We start from the raw sequence: 20,947 nt of genomic DNA, 5'->3' as shown, positions 1-20,947 counted from the left end.
TTGCCTGGCATTTGTGTGGTGCGAATGTTACTTGCCACTTCTCAGCCCAAGCCTGGATATTGTCCAGGTCTTGCTGCATTTCACCAAGGACTGCTTCAGTGCACTGCTTCCTCAATACTGACCCTCCGACAGTGCAGCGCTCCCTCAATACTGACCTTCCGACAGTGCAGCGCTCCCTCAGTACTGACCCTCCGACAGTGCAGCGCTCCCTCAGTACTGACCCTCCGACAGTGCAGCGCTCCCTCAGTACTGCACTCATTTATCAGCTGAGTCTGCGGGCTGAAGTCTCTGGAATGGGGCATCAATGCAAGTCTTTCTGACTCAGAGGCAACAGTTATACCATTGAGCCAGGGGACAGTAGATTTACATGTTCAGGCATTGATGAAGTGCCCTTCACCCCGGGACAGGAAAGCCCCAGGGAACATAATTTAAACAGTACCCGTGTCCCTTTTCAATGTTGATTTCTGTTGTAATCAATTAGGGGGACACTGAGCTTTATAAAATCTTCATCACTTGAAGCCCACTGAGGGCAGAAGTAAAGGGATTTCAAATATTTAATTCCGTCCTCTCAGGATCTCCACTTTCATCCCATCTCAGTGGAGAAGGTTTAACCCCATTTAACCCTGTCTCAGTGGAGAAGGTTTAACCCCATTTAACCCTGTCTCAGTGGAGAAGGTTTAACCCCATTTAACTGTCTCAGTGGAGATGGTTTAACCCCATTTAACCCTGTCTCAGTGGAGAAGGTTTAACCCCATTTAACCCTGTCTCAGTGGAGAAGGTTTAACCCCATTTAACCCTGTCTCAGTGGAGAAGGTTCAACCCCATTTAACCCTGTCTCAGTGGAGAAGGTTTAACCCCATTTAACTGTCTCAGTGGGGAAGGTTTAACACCATTTAATCCTGTCTCAGTGGAGAAGGTTTAACCCATTTAATCCTGTCTCAGTGGAGAAGGTTTAACCCCATTTAATACTATCTCAGTGGGGAAGGTTTAACCCCATTTAATCCTGTCTCAGTGGAGAAGGTTTAACCCCATTTAATACTATCTCAGTGGGGAAGGTTTAACCCCATTTAATCCTGTCTCAATGGAGAACGTTTAACCCCATTTAATCCTGTCTCAGTGGAGAAGGTTTAACCCATTTAATCCTGTCTCAGTGGAGAAGGTTTAACCCATTTAATCCTGTCTCAGTGGAGAAGGTTTAACCCCATTTAATCCTGTCTCAGTGGAGAAGGTTTAACCCCATTTAATCCTGTCTCAGTGGAGAAGGTTTAACCCCATTTAATCCTGTCTCAGTGGAGAAGGTTTAACCCCATTTAATACTGTCTCAGTGGAGAAGGTTTAACCCCATTTAATCCTGTCTCAGTGGGGAAGGTTTAACCCCATTTAATCCTGTCTCAGTGGAGAACGTTTAACCCCATTTAATACTATCTCAGTGGAGATGGTTTAACCCCATTTAATCCGATCTCAGTGGAGAAGGTTTAACCCCATTTAATACTATCGCAGTGGAGAAGGTTTAACCCCATTTAATATTATCTCAGTGGAGAAGGTTTAACCCCATTTAATCCGATCTCGGTGGAGAAGGTTTAACCCCATTTAATACTATCTCAGTGGAGAAGGTTTAACCCCATTTAATACTATCTCAGTGGAGAAGGTTTAACCCCATTTAATACTATCTCAGTGGAGAAGGTTTAACCCCATTTAATCCGATCTCGGTGGAGAAGGTTTAACCCCATTTAATACTATCTCAGTGCAGAAGGTTTAACCCCATTTAATCCAGTCTCAGTGGAGATGGTTTAACCCCATTTAATACTATCTCAGTGGAGATGGTTTAACCCCATTTAATACTATCTCAGTGGAGATGGTTTAACCCCATTTAATACTATCTCAGTGGAGATGGTTTAACCCCATTTAATACTATCTCAGTGGAGAAGGTTTAACCCCATTTAATACTATCTCAGTGGAGAAGGTTTAACCCCATTTAATACTATCTCGGTGGAGAAGGTTTAACCCCATTTAATACTATCTCAGTGGAGATGGTTGAACCCCATTTAATCCGATCTCGGTGGAGAAGGTTTAACCCCATTTAATACTATCTCAGTGGAGAAGGTTTAACCCCATTTAATACTATCTCAGTGGAGATGGTTTAACCCCATTTAATCCAGTCTCAGTGGAGATGGTTTAACCCCATTTAATCCAGTCTCAGTGGAGATGGTTTAACCCCATTTAATACGATCTCAGTGGAGATGGTTTAACCCCATTTAATACTATCTCAGGGGAGAAGGTTTAACCCCATTTAATACTATCTCAGGGGAGAAGGTTTAACCCCATTTAATACTATCTCAGTGGAGAAGGTTTAACCCCATTTAATACTATCTCAGTGGAGAAGGTTTAGCCCCATTTAATACTATCTCAGTGGAGAAGGTTTAACCCCATTTAATACTATCTCAGTGGAGATGGTTTAACCCCATTTAATCCAGTCTCAGTGGAGAAGGTTTAACCCCATTTAATACTGTCTCAGTGGAGATGGTTTAACCCCATTTAATCCAGTCTCAGTGGAGATGGTTTAACCCCATTTAATACTATCTCAGTGGAGAAGGTTTAACCCCATTTAATACTGTCTCAGTGGAGATGTTTTAACCCCATTTAATCCAGTCTCAGTAGAGATGGTTTAACCCCATTTAATCCAGTCTCAGTGGAGATGGTTTAACCCCATTTAATACTATCTCAGTGGAGAAGGTTTAACCCCATTTAATACTATCTCGGTGGAGAAGGTTTAACCCCATTTAACTGTCTCAGTGGAGAAGGTTTAACCCCATTTAATCCGATCTCGGTGGAGAAGGTTTAACCCCATTTAACTGTCTCAGTGGAGAAGGTTTAACCCCATTTAATCCTGTCTCAGTGGAGAAGGTTTAACCCCATTTAACTGTCTCGGTGGAGAAGGTTTAACCCCATTTAATCTGATCTCGGTGGAGAAGGTTTAACCCCATTTAATCCAATCTCGGTGGAGAAGGTTTTACCCCATTTAACTGTCTCAGTGGAGAAGGTTTAACCCCATTTAATCCAGTCTCAGTGGAGATGGTTTAACCCCATTTAATCCAGTCTCAGTGGAGATGGTTTAACCCCATTTAATACTATCTCAGTGGAGAAGGTTTAACCCCATTTAATACTATCTCAGTGGAGATGGTTTAACCCCATTTAATCCAGTCTCAGTGGAGAAGGTTTAACCCCATTTAATACTGTCTCAGTGGAGATGGTTTAACCCCATTTAATCCAGTCTCAGTGGAGATGGTTTAACCCCATTTAATCCAGTCTCAGTGGAGATGGTTTAACCCCATTTAATACTATCTCAGTGGAGAAGGTTTAACCCCATTTAATACTATCTCAGTGGAGAAGGTTTAACCCCATTTAATACTCTGTCAGTGGAGAAGGTTTAACCCCATTTAATACTGTCTCAGTGGAGAAGGTTTAACCCCATTTAATCCAGTCACAGAGGAGATGGTTTAACCCCATTTAATCCAGTCTCAGTGGAGATGGTTTAACCCCATTTAATACTATCTCAGTGGAGATGGTTTAACCCCATTTAATACTATCTCAGTGGAGAAGGTTTAACCCCATTTAATACTATCTCAGTGGAGATGGTTTAACCCCATTTAATACTATCTCAGTGGAGATGGTTTAACCCCATTTAATACTATCTCAGTGGAGAAGGTTTAACCCCATTTAATACTATCTCAGGGGAGAAGGTTTAACCCCATTTAATACTATCTCAGTGGAGAAGGTTTAACCCCATTTAATACTATCTCAGTGGAGAAGGTTTAACCCCATTTAATACTATCTCAGTGGAGAAGGTTTAACCCCATTTAATACTGTCTCAGTGGAGAAGGTTTAACCCCATTTAATACTATCTCAGTGGAGAAGGTTTAACCCCATTTAATACTGTCTCAGTGGAGAAGGTTTAACCCCATTTAATACTATCTCATTGGAGAAGGTTTAACCCCAATTAATCCAGTCTCAGTGGAGATGGTTTAACCCCATTTAATACTATCTCAGTGGGGAAGGTTTAACCCCATTTAATCCAGTCTCAGTGGAGATGGTTTAACCCCATTTAATCCAGTCTCAGTGGAGAAGGTTTAACCCCATTTAATACTGTCTCAGTGGAGATGGTTTAACCCCATTTAATCCAGTCTCAGTGGAGATGGTTTAACCCCATTTAATACTATCTCAGTGGAGAAGGTTTAACCCCATTTAATACTGTCTCAGTGGAGATGTTTTAACCCCATTTAATCCAGTCTCAGTGGAGATGGTTTAACCCCATTTAATCCAGTCTCAGTGGAGATGGTTTAACCCCATTTAATACTATCTCAGTGGAGAAGGTTTAACCCCATTTAATACTATCTCAGTGGAGATGGTTTAACCCCATTTAATCCAGTCTCAGTGGAGAAGGTTTAACCCCATTTAATACTATCTCAGTGGAGAAGGTTTAACCCCATTTAATCCAGTCTCAGTGGAGAAGGTTTAACCCCATTTAATCCAGTCTCAGTGGAGATGGTTTAACCCCATTTAATCCAGTCTCAGTGGAGATGGTTTAACCCCATTTAATCCAGTCTCAGTGGAGATGGTTTAACCCCATTTAATACTATCTCAGTGGAGAAGGTTTAACCCCATTTAATACTATCTCAGTGGAGAAGGTTTAACCCCATTTAATACTCTCTCAGTGGAGAAGGTTTAACCCCATTTAATACTGTCTCAGTGGAGAAGGTTTAACCCCATTTAATCCAGTCTCAGTGGAGAAGGTTTAACCCCATTTAATACTATCTCAGTGGAGAAGGTTGAACCCCATTTAACCCTGTCTCAGTGGAGAAGGTGTAACCCCATTGAATCCAGTCTCAGTGGAGAAGGTTTAACCCCCATTTAATCCTGTCTCAGTGGGGAAGGTTTAACCCCATTTAACCCTGTCTCAGTGAAGAAGGCTTAACCCCATTTAACCGTGTCTAAGTGGAGAAGGTTTAATCCCCAGTTAACCCTGTATCAGTGGAGAAGGTGTAACCCCATTTAACTGTCTCAGTGGAGAAGGTGTTACCCCATTCAACCCTGTCTCAGTGGAGAAGGTTTAACCCCATTTAACCCTGTCTCAGTGAAGAAGGCTTAACCCCATTTAACCCTGTCTCAGTGGAGAAGGTTTAATCCCCAGTTAACCCTGTCTCAGTGGAGAAGGCTTAACCCCATTTAACCCTGTCTCAGTGGAGAAGGCTTAACCCCATTTAACCCTGTCTCAGTGGAGAAGGTTTAACCCCATTTAACCCTGTCTCAGTGGAGAAGGTTTAACCCCCATTTAATCCTCTCTCAGTGGAGAAGGTTTAACCCCATTTAACCCTGTCTCAGTGGAGAAGGTTTAACCCCATTTAACCCTGTCTCAGTGGAGAAGGTTCAACCCCATTTAACCCTGTCTCAGTGGAGAAGGTTTAACCCCATTTAACTGTCTCAGTGGAGAAGGTTTAACCCCATTTAACTGTCTTAGTGGGGAAGGTTTAATCCCATTCAACCCTGTCTCAGTGGAGAAGGTTTAACCCCATTTAACCCTGTCTCAGTGGAGAAGGTTTAACCCCCATTTAATCCTCTCTCAGTGGAGAAGGTTTAACCCCATTTAACCCTGTCTCAGTGGAGAAGGTTTAACCCCATTTAACTGTCTCAGTGGAGAAGGTTTAACCCCATTTAATCCAGTCTCAGTGGAGCTGGTTTAACCCCATTTAATACTATCTCAATGGAGAAGGTTTAACCCCATTTAATAATGTCCTAGTGGAGAAGGTTTAACCCCATTTAACTGTATCAGTGGGGAAGGTTTAACCCCATTTAATACTGTCTCAGTGGAGCTGGTTTAACCCCATTTAATACTATCTCAGTGGAGAAGGTTTAACCCCATTTAATACTATCTCAGTGGAGAACGTTTAACCCCATTTAATACTGTCTCAGTGCAGCTGGTTTAACCCCATTTAATACTATCTCAGTGGAGAAGGTTTAACCCCATTTAATACTATCTCAGTGGAGAACGTTTAACCCCATTTAATACTGTCTCAGTGGAGCTGGTTTAACCCCATTTAATACTATCTCAGTGGAGAAGGTTTAACCCCATTTAATACTATCTCAGTGGAGAAGGTTTAACCCCATTTAATACTATCTCAGTGGAGAAGGTTTAACCCCATTTGATACTATCTCAGTGGAGAAGGTTTAACCCAATTTAATACTGTCTCAGTGGAGAAGGTTTAACCCCATTTAACTGTCTCAGTGGAGAAGGTTTAACCCCATTTAATCCGATCTCGGTGGAGAAGGTTTAACCCCATTTAATACTATCTCAGTGCAGAAGGTTTAACCCCATTTAATCCAGTCTCAGTGGAGATGGTTTAACCCCATTTAATACTATCTCAGTGGAGATGGTTTAACCCCATTTAATACTATCTCAGTGGAGATGGTTTAACCCCATTTAATACTATCTCAGTGGAGATGGTTTAACCCCATTTAATACTATCTCAGTGGAGATGGTTTAACCCCATTTAATACTATCTCAGTGGAGAAGGTTTAACCCCATTTAATACTATCTCGGTGGAGAAGGTTTAACCCCATTTAATACTATCTCAGTGGAGATGGTTGAACCCCATTTAATCCGATCTCGGTGGAGAAGGTTTAACCCCATTTAATACTATCTCAGTGGAGAAGGTTTAACCCCATTTAATACTATCTCAGTGGAGATGGTTTAACCCCATTTAATCCAGTCTCAGTGGAGATGGTTTAACCCCATTTAATCCAGTCTCAGTGGAGATGGTTTAACCCCATTTAATACGATCTCAGTGGAGAAGGTTTAACCCCATTTAACACTATCTCAGTGGAGAAGGTTTAACCCCATTTAATCCAGTCTCAGTGGAGAAGGTTTAACCCCATTTAATCCAGTCACAGAGGAGATGGTTTAACCCCATTTAATCCAGTCTCAGTGGAGATGGTTTAACCCCATTTAATACTATCTCAGTGGAGATGGTTTAACCCCATTTAATACTATCTCAGTGGAGATGGTTTAACCCCATTTAATCCAGTCTCAGTGGAGAAGGTTTAACCCCATTTAATACTATCTCAGTGGAGATGGTTTAACCCCATTTAATACTATCTCAGTGGAGATGGTTTAACCCCATTTAATACTATCTCAGGGGAGAAGGTTTAACCCCATTTAATACTATCTCAGGGGAGAAGGTTTAACCCCATTTAATACTATCTCAGTGGAGAAGGTTTAACCCCATTTAATACTATCTCAGTGGAGAAGGTTTAGCCCCATTTAATACTATCTCAGTGGAGAAGGTTTAACCCCATTTAATACTATCTCAGTGGAGATGGTTTAACCCCATTTAATCCAGTCTCAGTGGAGAAGGTTTAACCCCATTTAATACTGTCTCAGTGGAGATGGTTTAACCCCATTTAATCCAGTCTCAGTGGAGATGGTTTAACCCCATTTAATACTATCTCAGTGGAGAAGGTTTAACCCCATTTAATACTGTCTCAGTGGAGATGTTTTAACCCCATTTAATCCAGTCTCAGTAGAGATGGTTTAACCCCATTTAATCCAGTCTCAGTGGAGATGGTTTAACCCCATTTAATACTATCTCAGTGGAGAAGGTTTAACCCCATTTAATACTATCTCGGTGGAGAAGGTTTAACCCCATTTAACTGTCTCAGTGGAGAAGGTTTAACCCCATTTAATCCGATCTCGGTGGAGAAGGTTTAACCCCATTTAACTGTCTCAGTGGAGAAGGTTTAACCCCATTTAATCCTGTCTCAGTGGAGAAGGTTTAACCCCATTTAACTGTCTCGGTGGAGAAGGTTTAACCCCATTTAATCTGATCTCGGTGGAGAAGGTTTAACCCCATTTAATCCAATCTCGGTGGAGAAGGTTTTACCCCATTTAACTGTCTCAGTGGAGAAGGTTTAACCCCATTTAATCCAGTCTCAGTGGAGATGGTTTAACCCCATTTAATCCAGTCTCAGTGGAGATGGTTTAACCCCATTTAATACTATCTCAGTGGAGAAGGTTTAACCCCATTTAATACTATCTCAGTGGAGATGGTTTAACCCCATTTAATCCAGTCTCAGTGGAGAAGGTTTAACCCCATTTAATACTGTCTCAGTGGAGATGGTTTAACCCCATTTAATCCAGTCTCAGTGGAGATGGTTTAACCCCATTTAATCCAGTCTCAGTGGAGATGGTTTAACCCCATTTAATACTATCTCAGTGGAGAAGGTTTAACCCCATTTAATACTATCTCAGTGGAGAAGGTTTAACCCCATTTAATACTCTGTCAGTGGAGAAGGTTTAACCCCATTTAATACTGTCTCAGTGGAGAAGGTTTAACCCCATTTAATCCAGTCACAGAGGAGATGGTTTAACCCCATTTAATCCAGTCTCAGTGGAGATGGTTTAACCCCATTTAATACTATCTCAGTGGAGATGGTTTAACCCCATTTAATACTATCTCAGTGGAGAAGGTTTAACCCCATTTAATACTATCTCAGTGGAGATGGTTTAACCCCATTTAATACTATCTCAGTGGAGATGGTTTAACCCCATTTAATACTATCTCAGTGGAGAAGGTTTAACCCCATTTAATACTATCTCAGGGGAGAAGGTTTAACCCCATTTAATACTATCTCAGTGGAGAAGGTTTAACCCCATTTAATACTATCTCAGTGGAGAAGGTTTAACCCCATTTAATACTATCTCAGTGGAGAAGGTTTAACCCCATTTAATACTGTCTCAGTGGAGAAGGTTTAACCCCATTTAATACTATCTCAGTGGAGAAGGTTTAACCCCATTTAATACTGTCTCAGTGGAGAAGGTTTAACCCCATTTAATACTATCTCATTGGAGAAGGTTTAACCCCAATTAATCCAGTCTCAGTGGAGATGGTTTAACCCCATTTAATACTATCTCAGTGGGGAAGGTTTAACCCCATTTAATCCAGTCTCAGTGGAGATGGTTTAACCCCATTTAATCCAGTCTCAGTGGAGAAGGTTTAACCCCATTTAATACTGTCTCAGTGGAGATGGTTTAACCCCATTTAATCCAGTCTCAGTGGAGATGGTTTAACCCCATTTAATACTATCTCAGTGGAGAAGGTTTAACCCCATTTAATACTGTCTCAGTGGAGATGTTTTAACCCCATTTAATCCAGTCTCAGTGGAGATGGTTTAACCCCATTTAATACTATCTCAGTGGAGAAGGTTTAACCCCATTTAATACTATCTCAGTGGAGAAGGTTTAACCCCATTTAATACTCTCTCAGTGGAGAAGGTTTAACCCCATTTAATACTGTCTCAGTGGAGAAGGTTTAACCCCATTTAATCCAGTCTCAGTGGAGAAGGTTTAACCCCATTTAATACTATCTCAGTGGAGAAGGTTGAACCCCATTTAACCCTGTCTCAGTGGAGAAGGTGTAACCCCATTGAATCCAGTCTCAGTGGAGAAGGTTTAACCCCCATTTAATCCTGTCTCAGTGGAGAAGGTGTTACCCCATTCAACCCTGTCTCAGTGGAGAAGGTTTAACCCCATTTAACCCTGTCTCAGTGAAGAAGGCTTAACCCCATTTAACCCTGTCTCAGTGGAGAAGGTTTAATCCCCAGTTAACCCTGTCTCAGTGGAGAAGGCTTAACCCCATTTAACCCTGTCTCAGTGGAGAAGGCTTAACCCCATTTAACCCTGTCTCAGTGGAGAAGGTTTAACCCCATTTAACCCTGTCTCAGTGGAGAAGGTTTAACCCCCATTTAATCCTCTCTCAGTGGAGAAGGTTTAACCCCATTTAACCCTGTCTCAGTGGAGAAGGTTTAACCCCATTTAACCCTGTCTCAGTGGAGAAGGTTCAACCCCATTTAACCCTGTCTCAGTGGAGAAGGTTTAACCCCATTTAACTGTCTCAGTGGAGAAGGTTTAACCCCATTTAACTGTCTTAGTGGGGAAGGTTTAATCCCATTCAACCCTGTCTCAGTGGAGAAGGTTTAACCCCATTTAACCCTGTCTCAGTGGAGAAGGTTTAACCCCCATTTAATCCTCTCTCAGTGGAGAAGGTTTAACCCCATTTAACCCTGTCTCAGTGGAGAAGGTTTAACCCCATTTAACTGTCTCAGTGGAGAAGGTTTAACCCCATTTAATCCAGTCTCAGTGGAGCTGGTTTAACCCCATTTAATACTATCTCAATGGAGAAGGTTTAACCCCATTTAATAATGTCCTAGTGGAGAAGGTTTAACCCCATTTAACTGTATCAGTGGGGAAGGTTTAACCCCATTTAATACTGTCTCAGTGGAGCTGGTTTAACCCCATTTAATACTATCTCAGTGGAGAAGGTTTAACCCCATTTAATACTATCTCAGTGGAGAACGTTTAACCCCATTTAATACTGTCTCAGTGCAGCTGGTTTAAACCCATTTAATACTATCTCAGTGGAGAAGGTTTAACCCCATTTAATACTATCTCAGTGGAGAACGTTTAACCCCATTTAATACTGTCTCAGTGGAGCTGGTTTAACCCCATTTAATGCTATCTCAGTGGAGAAGGTTTAACCCCATTTAATACTATCTCAGTTGATAAGGTTTAACCCCATTTAATACTATCTCAGTGGAGAAGGTTTAACCCCATTTGATACTATCTCAGTGGAGAAGGTTTAACCCAATTTAATACTGTCTCAGTGGAGAAGGTTTAACCCCATTTAACTGTCTCAGTGGAGAAGGTTTAACCCCATTTAATCCTGTCTCAGTGGAGAAGGTTTAACCCCATTTAACTGTCTCAGTGGAGAAGGTTTAACCCCATTTAATCCTGTCTCAGTGGAGAAGGTTTAACCCCATTTAATCCAGTCTCAGTGGAGAAGGTTTAACCCCATTTAATCCGATCTCGGTGGAGAAGGTTTAACCCCATTTAATCCGATCTCGGTGGAGAAGGTTTAAACCCATTTAATACTATCTCAGTGGAGAAGGTTTAACCCCATTTAATACTGTCTCAGTGGAGAAGGTTTAACCCCATTTAATACTATCTCAGTGGAGAAGGTTTAACCCCATTTAATCCGATCTCAGTGGAGATGGTTTAACCCCATTTAATACTATCTCAGTGGAGATGGTTTAACCCCATTTAATACTATCTCAGTGGAGAAGGTTTAACCCAATTTAATACTATCTCAGTAGAGAAGGTTTAGCCCCATTTAATACTATCTCAGTGGAGATGGTTTAACCCCATTTAATACTATCTCAGTGGAGAAGGTTTAACCCCATTTAATAATATCTCAGTGGAGATGGTTTAACCCCATTTAATACTATCTCAGTGGAGAAGGTTTAACCCCATTTAATACTATCTCAGTGGAGATGGTTTAACCCCATTTAATACTATCTCAGTGGAGATGGTTTAACCCCATTTAATACTATCTCAGTGGAGATGGTTTAACCCCATTTAATACTATCTCAGTGGAGATGGTTTAACCCCATTTAATACTATCTCAGTGGAGAAGGTTTAACCCCATTTAATACTATCTAAGTGGAGATGGTTTAACCCCATTTAATACTATCTCAGTGGAGATAGTTTAACCCCATTTAATACTATCTCAGTGGAGAAGGTTTAACCCCATTTAATACTATCTCAGTGGAGAAGGTTTAACCCCATTTAATACTATCTCAGTGGAGAAGGTTTAACCCCATTTAATCCGATCTCGGTGGAGAAGGTTGAACCCCATTTACTACTATCTCAGTGGAGAAGGTTTAACCCCATTTAATACTATCTCAGTCGAGATGGTTTAACCCCATTTAATACTATCTCAGTGGAGAAGGTTTAACCCCATTTAATCCAGTCTCAGTGGAGATGGTTTAACCCCATTTAATACTGTCTCAGTGGAGATGGTTTAACCCCATTTAATACTATCTCAGTGGAGAAGGTTTAACCACATTTAATACTATCTCAGTGGAGAAGGTTTAACCCCATTTAATACTATCTCAGTGGAGATGGTTTAACCCCATTTAATACTATCTCAGTGGAGATGGTTTAACCACATTTAATCCAGTCTCAGTGGAGAAGGTTTAACCCCATTTAATCCAGTCTCAGTGGAGATGGTTTAACCCCATTTAATCCAGTCTCAGTGGAGAAGGTTTAACCCCATTTAATTCAGTCTCAGTGGAGAAGGTTTAACCCCATTTAACTATCTCAGTGGAGAAGGTTTAACCCCATTTAATCCAGTCTCAGTGGAGAAGGTTTAACCCCATTTAATCCAGTCTCAGTGGAGAAGGTTTAACCCCATTAAATCCTATCTCAGTGGAGAAGGTTTAACCCCATTTAATCCAGTCTCAGTGGAGAAGGTTTAACCCCATTTAATCCTGTCTCAGTGGAGAACGTTTAACCCCATTTAATCCTGTCTCAGTGGAGAACGTTTAACCCCATTTAATACTATCTCAGTTGATAAGGTTTAACCCCATTTAATACTATCTCAGTGGAGAAGGTTTAACCCCATTTGATACTATCTCAGTGGAGAAGGTTTAACCCAATTTAATACTGTCTCAGTGGAGAAGGTTTAACCCCATTTAACTGTCTCAGTGGAGAAGGTTTAACCCCATTTAATCCTGTCTCAGTGGAGAAGGTTTAACCCCATTTAACTGTCTCAGTGGAGAAGGTTTAACCCCATTTAATCCTGTCTCAGTGGAGAAGGTTTAACCCCATTTAATCCAGTCTCAGTGGAGAAGGTTTAACCCCATTTAATCCGATCTCGGTGGAGAAGGTTTAACCCCATTTAATCCGATCTCGGTGGAGAAGGTTTAACCCCATTTAATCCGATCTCGGTGGAGAAGGTTTAAACCCATTTAATACTATCTCAGTGGAGAAGGTTTAACCCCATTTAATACTGTCTCAGTGGAGAAGGTTTAACCCCATTTAATACTATCTCAGTGGAGAAGGTTTAACCCCATTTAATCCGATCTCAGTGGAGATGGTTTAACCCCATTTAATACTATCTCAGTGGAGATGGTTTAACCCCATTTAATACTATCTCAGTGGAGAAGGTTTAACCCAATTTAATACTATCTCAGTAGAGAAGGTTTAGCCCCATTTAATACTATCTCAGTGGAGATGGTTTAACCCCATTTAATACTATCTCAGTGGAGAAGGTTTAACCCCATTTAATAATATCTCAGTGGAGATGGTTTAACCCCATTTAATACTATCTCAGTGGAGAAGGTTTAACCCCATTTAATACTATCTCAGTGGAGATGGTTTAACCCCATTTAATACTATCTCAGTGGAGATGGTTTAACCCCATTTAATACTATCTCAGTGGAGATGGTTTAACCCCATTTAATACTATCTCAGTGGAGATGGTTTAACCCCATTTAATACTATCTCAGTGGAGAAGGTTTAACCCCATTTAATACTATCTAAGTGGAGATGGTTTAACCCCATTTAATACTATCTCAGTGGAGATAGTTTAACCCCATTTAATACTATCTCAGTGGAGAAGGTTTAACCCCATTTAATACTATCTCAGTGGAGAAGGTTTAACCCCATTTAATACTATCTCAGTGGAGAAGGTTTAACCCCATTTAATCCGATCTCGGTGGAGAAGGTTGAACCCCATTTACTACTATCTCAGTGGAGAAGGTTTAACCCCATTTAATACTATCTCAGTCGAGATGGTTTAACCCCATTTAATACTATCTCAGTGGAGAAGGTTTAACCCCATTTAATCCAGTCTCAGTGGAGATGGTTTAACCCCATTTAATACTGTCTCAGTGGAGATGGTTTAACCCCATTTAATACTATCTCAGTGGAGAAGGTTTAACCACATTTAATACTATCTCAGTGGAGAAGGTTTAACCCCATTTAATACTATCTCAGTGGAGATGGTTTAACCCCATTTAATACTATCTCAGTGGAGATGGTTTAACCACATTTAATCCAGTCTCAGTGGAGAAGGTTTAACCCCATTTAATCCAGTCTCAGTGGAGATGGTTTAACCCCATTTAATCCAGTCTCAGTGGAGAAGGTTTAACCCCATTTAATTCAGTCTCAGTGGAGAAGGTTTAACCCCATTTAACTATCTCAGTGGAGAAGGTTTAACCCCATTTAATCCAGTCTCAGTGGAGAAGGTTTAACCCCATTTAATCCAGTCTCAGTGGAGAAGGTTTAACCCCATTAAATCCTATCTCAGTGGAGAAGGTTTAACCCCATTTAATCCAGTCTCAGTGGAGAAGGTTTAACCCCATTTAATCCTGTCTCAGTGGAGAACGTTTAACCCCATTTAATCCTGTCTCAGTGGAGAACGTTTAACCCCATTTAATACTATCTCAGTTGATAAGGTTTAACCCCATTTAATACTATCTCAGTGGAGAAGGTTTAACCCCATTTGATACTATCTCAGTGGAGAAGGTTTAACCCAATTTAATACTGTCTCAGTGGAGAAGGTTTAACCCCATTTAACTGTCTCAGTGGAGAAGGTTTAACCCCATTTAATCCTGTCTCAGTGGAGAAGGTTTAACCCCATTTAACTGTCTCAGTGGAGAAGGTTTAACCCCATTTAATCCTGTCTCAGTGGAGAAGGTTTAACCCCATTTAATCCAGTCTCAGTGGAGAAGGTTTAACCCCATTTAATCCGATCTCGGTGGAGAAGGTTTAACCCCATTTAATCCGATCTCGGTGGAGAAGGTTTAACCCCATTTAATCCGATCTCGGTGGAGAAGGTTTAAACCCATTTAATACTATCTCAGTGGAGAAGGTTTAACCCCATTTAATACTGTCTCAGTGGAGAAGGTTTAACCCCATTTAATACTATCTCAGTGGAGAAGGTTTAACCCCATTTAATCCGATCTCAGTGGAGATGGTTTAACCCCATTTAATACTATCTCAGTGGAGATGGTTTAACCCCATTTAATACTATCTCAGTGGAGAAGGTTTAACCCAATTTAATACTATCTCAGTAGAGAAGGTTTAGCCCCATTTAATACTATCTCAGTGGAGATGGTTTAACCCCATTTAATACTATCTCAGTGGAGAAGGTTTAACCCCATTTAATAATATCTCAGTGGAGATGGTTTAACCCCATTTAATACTATCTCAGTGGAGAAGGTTTAACCCCATTTAATACTATCTCAGTGGAGATGGTTTAACCCCATTTAATACTATCTCAGTGGAGATGGTTTAACCCCATTTAATACTATCTCAGTGGAGATGGTTTAACCCCATTTAATACTATCTCAGTGGAGATGGTTTAACCCCATTTAATACTATCTCAGTGGAGAAGGTTTAACCCCATTTAATACTATCTAAGTGGAGATGGTTTAACCCCATTTAATACTATCTCAGTGGAGATAGTTTAACCCCATTTAATACTATCTCAGTGGAGAAGGTTTAACCCCATTTAATACTATCTCAGTGGAGAAGGTTTAACCCCATTTAATACTATCTCAGTGGAGAAGGTTTAACCCCATTTAATCCGATCTCGGTGGAGAAGGTTGAACCCCATTTACTACTATCTCAGTGGAGAAGGTTTAACCCCATTTAATACTATCTCAGTCGAGATGGTTTAACCCCATTTAATACTATCTCAGTGGAGAAGGTTTAACCCCATTTAATCCAGTCTCAGTGGAGATGGTTTAACCCCATTTAATACTGTCTCAGTGGAGATGGTTTAACCCCATTTAATACTATCTCAGTGGAGAAGGTTTAACCACATTTAATACTATCTCAGTGGAGAAGGTTTAACCCCATTTAATACTATCTCAGTGGAGATGGTTTAACCCCATTTAATACTATCTCAGTGGAGATGGTTTAACCACATTTAATCCAGTCTCAGTGGAGAAGGTTTAACCCCATTTAATCCAGTCTCAGTGGAGATGGTTTAACCCCATTTAATCCAGTCTCAGTGGAGAAGGTTTAACCCCATTTAATTCAGTCTCAGTGGAGAAGGTTTAACCCCATTTAACTATCTCAGTGGAGAAGGTTTAACCCCATTTAATCCAGTCTCAGTGGAGAAGGTTTAACCCCATTTAATCCAGTCTCAGTGGAGAAGGTTTAACCCCATTAAATCCTATCTCAGTGGAGAAGGTTTAACCCCATTTAATCCAGTCTCAGTGGAGAAGGTTTAACCCCATTTAATCCTGTCTCAGTGGAGAACGTTTAACCCCATTTAATCCAGTCTCAGTGCAGAAGGTTTAACCCCATTTAATACTGTCTCAGTGGAGAAGGTTTAACCCCATTTAATACTATCTCAGTGGAGAAGGTTTAACCCCATTTAATACTATCTCGGTGGAGAAGGTTTAACCCCATTTAATACTATCTCAGTGGAGAAGGTTTAACCCCATTTAATCCAGTCTCAGTGGAGAAGGTTTAACCCCATTTAATCCAGTCTCAGTGGAGAAGGTTTAACCCCATTTAATCCAGTCTCAGTGGAGAAGGTTTAACCCCATTTAATCCAGTCTCAGTGGAGAAGGTTTAACCCCATTTAATACTATCTCAGTGGAGAAGGTTTAACCCCATTTAATACTATCTCAGTGGAGATTGTTTAACCCCATTTAATACTGTCCCAGTGGAGAAGGTTGAACCCCATTTAATACTATCTCAGTGGAGATGGTTTAACCCCATTTAATACTGTCTCAGTGGAGATGGTTTAACCCCATTTAATACTATCTCAGTGGGGAAGGTTTAACCCCATTTAATCCTGTCTCAGTGGGGAAGGTTTTACCCCATTTAATCCAGTCTCAGTGGAGAAGGTTTAACCCCATTTAATCCAGTCTCAGTGGAGAAGGTTTAAGCCCATTTAATCCAGTCTCAGTGGAGAAGGTTTAACCCCATTTAATCCAGTCTCAGTGGAGAAGGTTTAACCCCATTTAATCCTGTCTCAGTGGAGAAGGTTTAACCCCATTTAATCCTGTCTCAGTGGAGATGGTTTAACCCCATTTAATCCTGTCTCAGTGGAGAAGGTTTAACCCCATTTAATACTATCTCAGTGGAGATGGTTTAAGCCTATTTAATACTATCTCAGTGGAGAAGGTTTAACCCCATTTAATACTATCTCAGTGGAGAGGGTTTAACCCCATTTAATCCAGTCTCAGTGGAGAAGGTTTAACCCCATTTAATCCAGTCTCAGTGGAGAAGGTTTAACCCCATTTAATCCAGTCTCAGTGGAGAAGGTTTAACCCCATTTAATACTATCTCAGTGGAGATGGTTTAACCCCATTTAATACTATCTCAGTGGAGATGGTTTAACCCCATTTAATACTGTCTCAGTGGAGAAGGTTTAACCCCATTTAATACTATCTCAGTGGAGAAGGTTTAACCCCATTTAATACTATCTCTTTGGAGAAGGTTTAACCCATTTAATACTATCTCAGTGGAGAAGGTTTAACCCCATTTAATACTATCTCAGTGGAGATGGTTTAACCCCATTTAATACTATCTCAGTGGAGATAGTTTAACCCCATTTAATACTATCTCAGTGGAGAAGGTTTAACCCCATTTAATACTATCTCAGTGGAGAAGGTTTAACCCCATTTAATACTATCTCAGTGGAGAAGGTTTAACCCCATTTAATCCGATCTCGGTGGAGAAGGTTGAACCCCATTTACTACTATCTCAGTGGAGAAGGTTTAACCCCATTTAATACTATCTCAGTCGAGATGGTTTAACCCCATTTAATACTATCTCAGTGGAGAAGGTTTAACCCCATTTAATCCAGTCTCAGTGGAGATGGTTTAACCCCATTTAATACTGTCTCAGTGGAGATGGTTTAACCCCATTTAATACTATCTCAGTGGAGAAGGTTTAACCACATTTAATACTATCTCAGTGGAGAAGGTTTAACCCCATTTAATACTATCTCAGTGGAGATGGTTTAACCCCATTTAATACTATCTCAGTGGAGATGGTTTAACCACATTTAATCCAGTCTCAGTGGAGAAGGTTTAACCCCATTTAATCCAGTCTCAGTGGAGATGGTTTAACCCCATTTAATCCAGTCTCAGTGGAGAAGGTTTAACCCCATTTAATTCAGTCTCAGTGGAGAAGGTTTAACCCCATTTAACTATCTCAGTGGAGAAGGTTTAACCCCATTTAATCCAGTCTCAGTGGAGAAGGTTTAACCCCATTTAATCCAGTCTCAGTGGAGAAGGTTTAACCCCATTAAATCCTATCTCAGTGGAGAAGGTTTAACCCCATTTAATCCAGTCTCAGTGGAGAAGGTTTAACCCCATTTAATCCTGTCTCAGTGGAGAACGTTTAACCCCATTTAATCCAGTCTCAGTGCAGAAGGTTTAACCCCATTTAATACTGTCTCAGTGGAGAAGGTTTAACCCCATTTAATACTATCTCAGTGGAGAAGGTTTAACCCCATTTAATACTATCTCGGTGGAGAAGGTTTAACCCCATTTAATACTATCTCAGTGGAGAAGGTTTAACCCCATTTAATCCAGTCTCAGTGGAGAAGGTTTAACCCCATTTAATCCAGTCTCAGTGGAGAAGGTTTAACCCCATTTAATCCAGTCTCAGTGGAGAAGGTTTAACCCCATTTAATCCAGTCTCAGTGGAGAAGGTTTAACCCCATTTAATACTATCTCAGTGGAGAAGGTTTAACCCCATTTAATACTATCTCAGTGGAGATTGTTTAACCCCATTTAATACTGTCCCAGTGGAGAAGGTTGAACCCCATTTAATACTATCTCAGTGGAGATGGTTTAACCCCATTTAATACTGTCTCAGTGGAGATGGTTTAACCCCATTTAATACTATCTCAGTGGGGAAGGTTTAACCCCATTTAATCCTGTCTCAGTGGGGAAGGTTTTACCCCATTTAATCCAGTCTCAGTGGAGAAGGTTTAACCCCATTTAATCCAGTCTCAGTGGAGAAGGTTTAAGCCCATTTAATCCAGTCTCAGTGGAGAAGGTTTAACCCCATTTAATCCAGTCTCAGTGGAGAAGGTTTAACCCCATTTAATCCTGTCTCAGTGGAGAAGGTTTAACCCCATTTAATCCTGTCTCAGTGGAGATGGTTTAACCCCATTTAATCCTGTCTCAGTGGAGAAGGTTTAACCCCATTTAATACTATCTCAGTGGAGATGGTTTAAGCCTATTTAATACTATCTCAGTGGAGAAGGTTTAACCCCATTTAATACTATCTCAGTGGAGAGGGTTTAACCCCATTTAATCCAGTCTCAGTGGAGAAGGTTTAACCCCATTTAATCCAGTCTCAGTGGAGAAGGTTTAACCCCATTTAATCCAGTCTCAGTGGAGAAGGTTTAACCCCATTTAATACTATCTCAGTGGAGATGGTTTAACCCCATTTAATACTATCTCAGTGGAGATGGTTTAACCCCATTTAATACTGTCTCAGTGGAGAAGGTTTAACCCCATTTAATACTATCTCAGTGGAGAAGGTTTAACCCCATTTAATACTATCTCTTTGGAGAAGGTTTAACCCATTTAATACTATCTCAGTGGAGAAGGTTTAACCCCATTTAATACTATCTCAGTGGAGATGGTTTAACCCCATTTAATACTATCTCAGTGGAGAAGGTTTAACCCCATTTAATACTATCTCAGGGGAGAAGGTTTAACCCCATTTAATCCAGTCTCAGTGGAGAAGGTTTAACCCCATTTAATCCAGTCTCAGTGGAGAAGGTTTAACCCCATTTAATCCAGTCTCAGTGGAGAAGGTTTAACCCCATTTAATCCAGTCTCAGTGGAGAAGGTTTAACCCCATTTAATACTATCTCAGTGGAGAAGGTTTAACCCCATTTAATAATATCTCAGTGGAGATGGTTTAACCCCATTTTATACTGTCCCAGTGGAGAAGGTTGAACCCCATTTAATACTATCTCAGTGGAGATGGTTTAACCCCATTTAATACTGTCTCAGTGGAGATGGTTTAACCCCATTTAATACTATCTCAGTGGGGAAGGTTTAACCCCATTTAATACTGTCTCAGTGGAGAAGGTTTAACCCCATTTAATCCAGTCTCAGTGGAGAAGGTTTCACCCCATTTAATCCAGTCTCAGTGGAGATGGTTTAACCCCATTTAATCCAGTCTCAGTGGAGAAGGTTTAACCCCATTTAATACAATCTCAGTGGAGAAGGTTTAACCCCATTTAATACTATCACAGTGGAGAAGGTTTAACCCCATTTAATACTATCTCAGTGGAGAAGGTTTAACCCCATTTAATACTGTCTCAGTGGAGAAGGTTTAACCCCATTTAATCCAGTCTCAGTGGAGAAGGTTTAACCCCATTTAATCCAGTCTCAGTGGAGAAGGTTTAACCCCATTTAATCCAGTCTCAGTGGAGAAGGTTTAACCCCATTTAATACTGTCTCAGTGGAGATGGTTTAACCCCATTTAATCCAGTCTCAGTGGAGATGGTTTAACCCCATTTAATACTACCTCAGTGGAGATGGTTAACCCCATTTAATACTGTCTCAGTGGAGATGGTTTAACCCCATTTAATACTATCTCAGTGGAGATGGTTTAACCCCATTTAATACTATCTCAGTGGAGAAGGTTTAACCCCATTTAATACTATCTCAGTGGAGAAGGTTTAACCCCATTTAATACTGTCTCAGTGGAGATGGTTTAACCCCATTTAATACTATCTCAGTGGAGATGGTTTAACCCCATTTAATCCAGTCTCAGTGGAGAAGGTTTAACCCCATTTAATACTATCTCAGTGGAGAAGGTTTAACCCATTTAATACTATCTCAGTGGAGAAGGTTTAACCCCATTCAATACTATCTCAGTGGAGAAGGTTTAACCCCATTTAATACTGTCTCAGTGGAGATGGTTTAACCCCATTTAATACTGTCTCAGTGGAGAAGGTTTAACCCCATTTAATACTATCTCAGTGGAGAAGGTTTAACCCCATTTAATACTGTCTCAGTGGAGATGGTTTTACCCCATTTAATACTATCTCAGTGG

The 20,947-nt window shown here is 40.6% G+C and overlaps 1 protein-coding gene across 1 annotated transcript in view; it reads right to left on the bottom strand.

The window, feature by feature from the left end:
- LOC137367175 (dynein axonemal heavy chain 6-like) overlaps positions 1-20,947 on the bottom strand; it is a 1,370,791-nt gene that overhangs the window by 251,161 nt on the left and 1,098,683 nt on the right. The window lies entirely within an intron of this gene.

Source organism: Heterodontus francisci, chromosome 3, assembly GCF_036365525.1.
Source record: "Heterodontus francisci isolate sHetFra1 chromosome 3, sHetFra1.hap1, whole genome shotgun sequence".
NCBI classification, from domain to species: domain Eukaryota; kingdom Metazoa; phylum Chordata; class Chondrichthyes; order Heterodontiformes; family Heterodontidae; genus Heterodontus; species Heterodontus francisci.
Note: the sequence above shows the minus strand (reverse complement) of the source record. Positions and strands in the feature narration are given on the sequence as shown.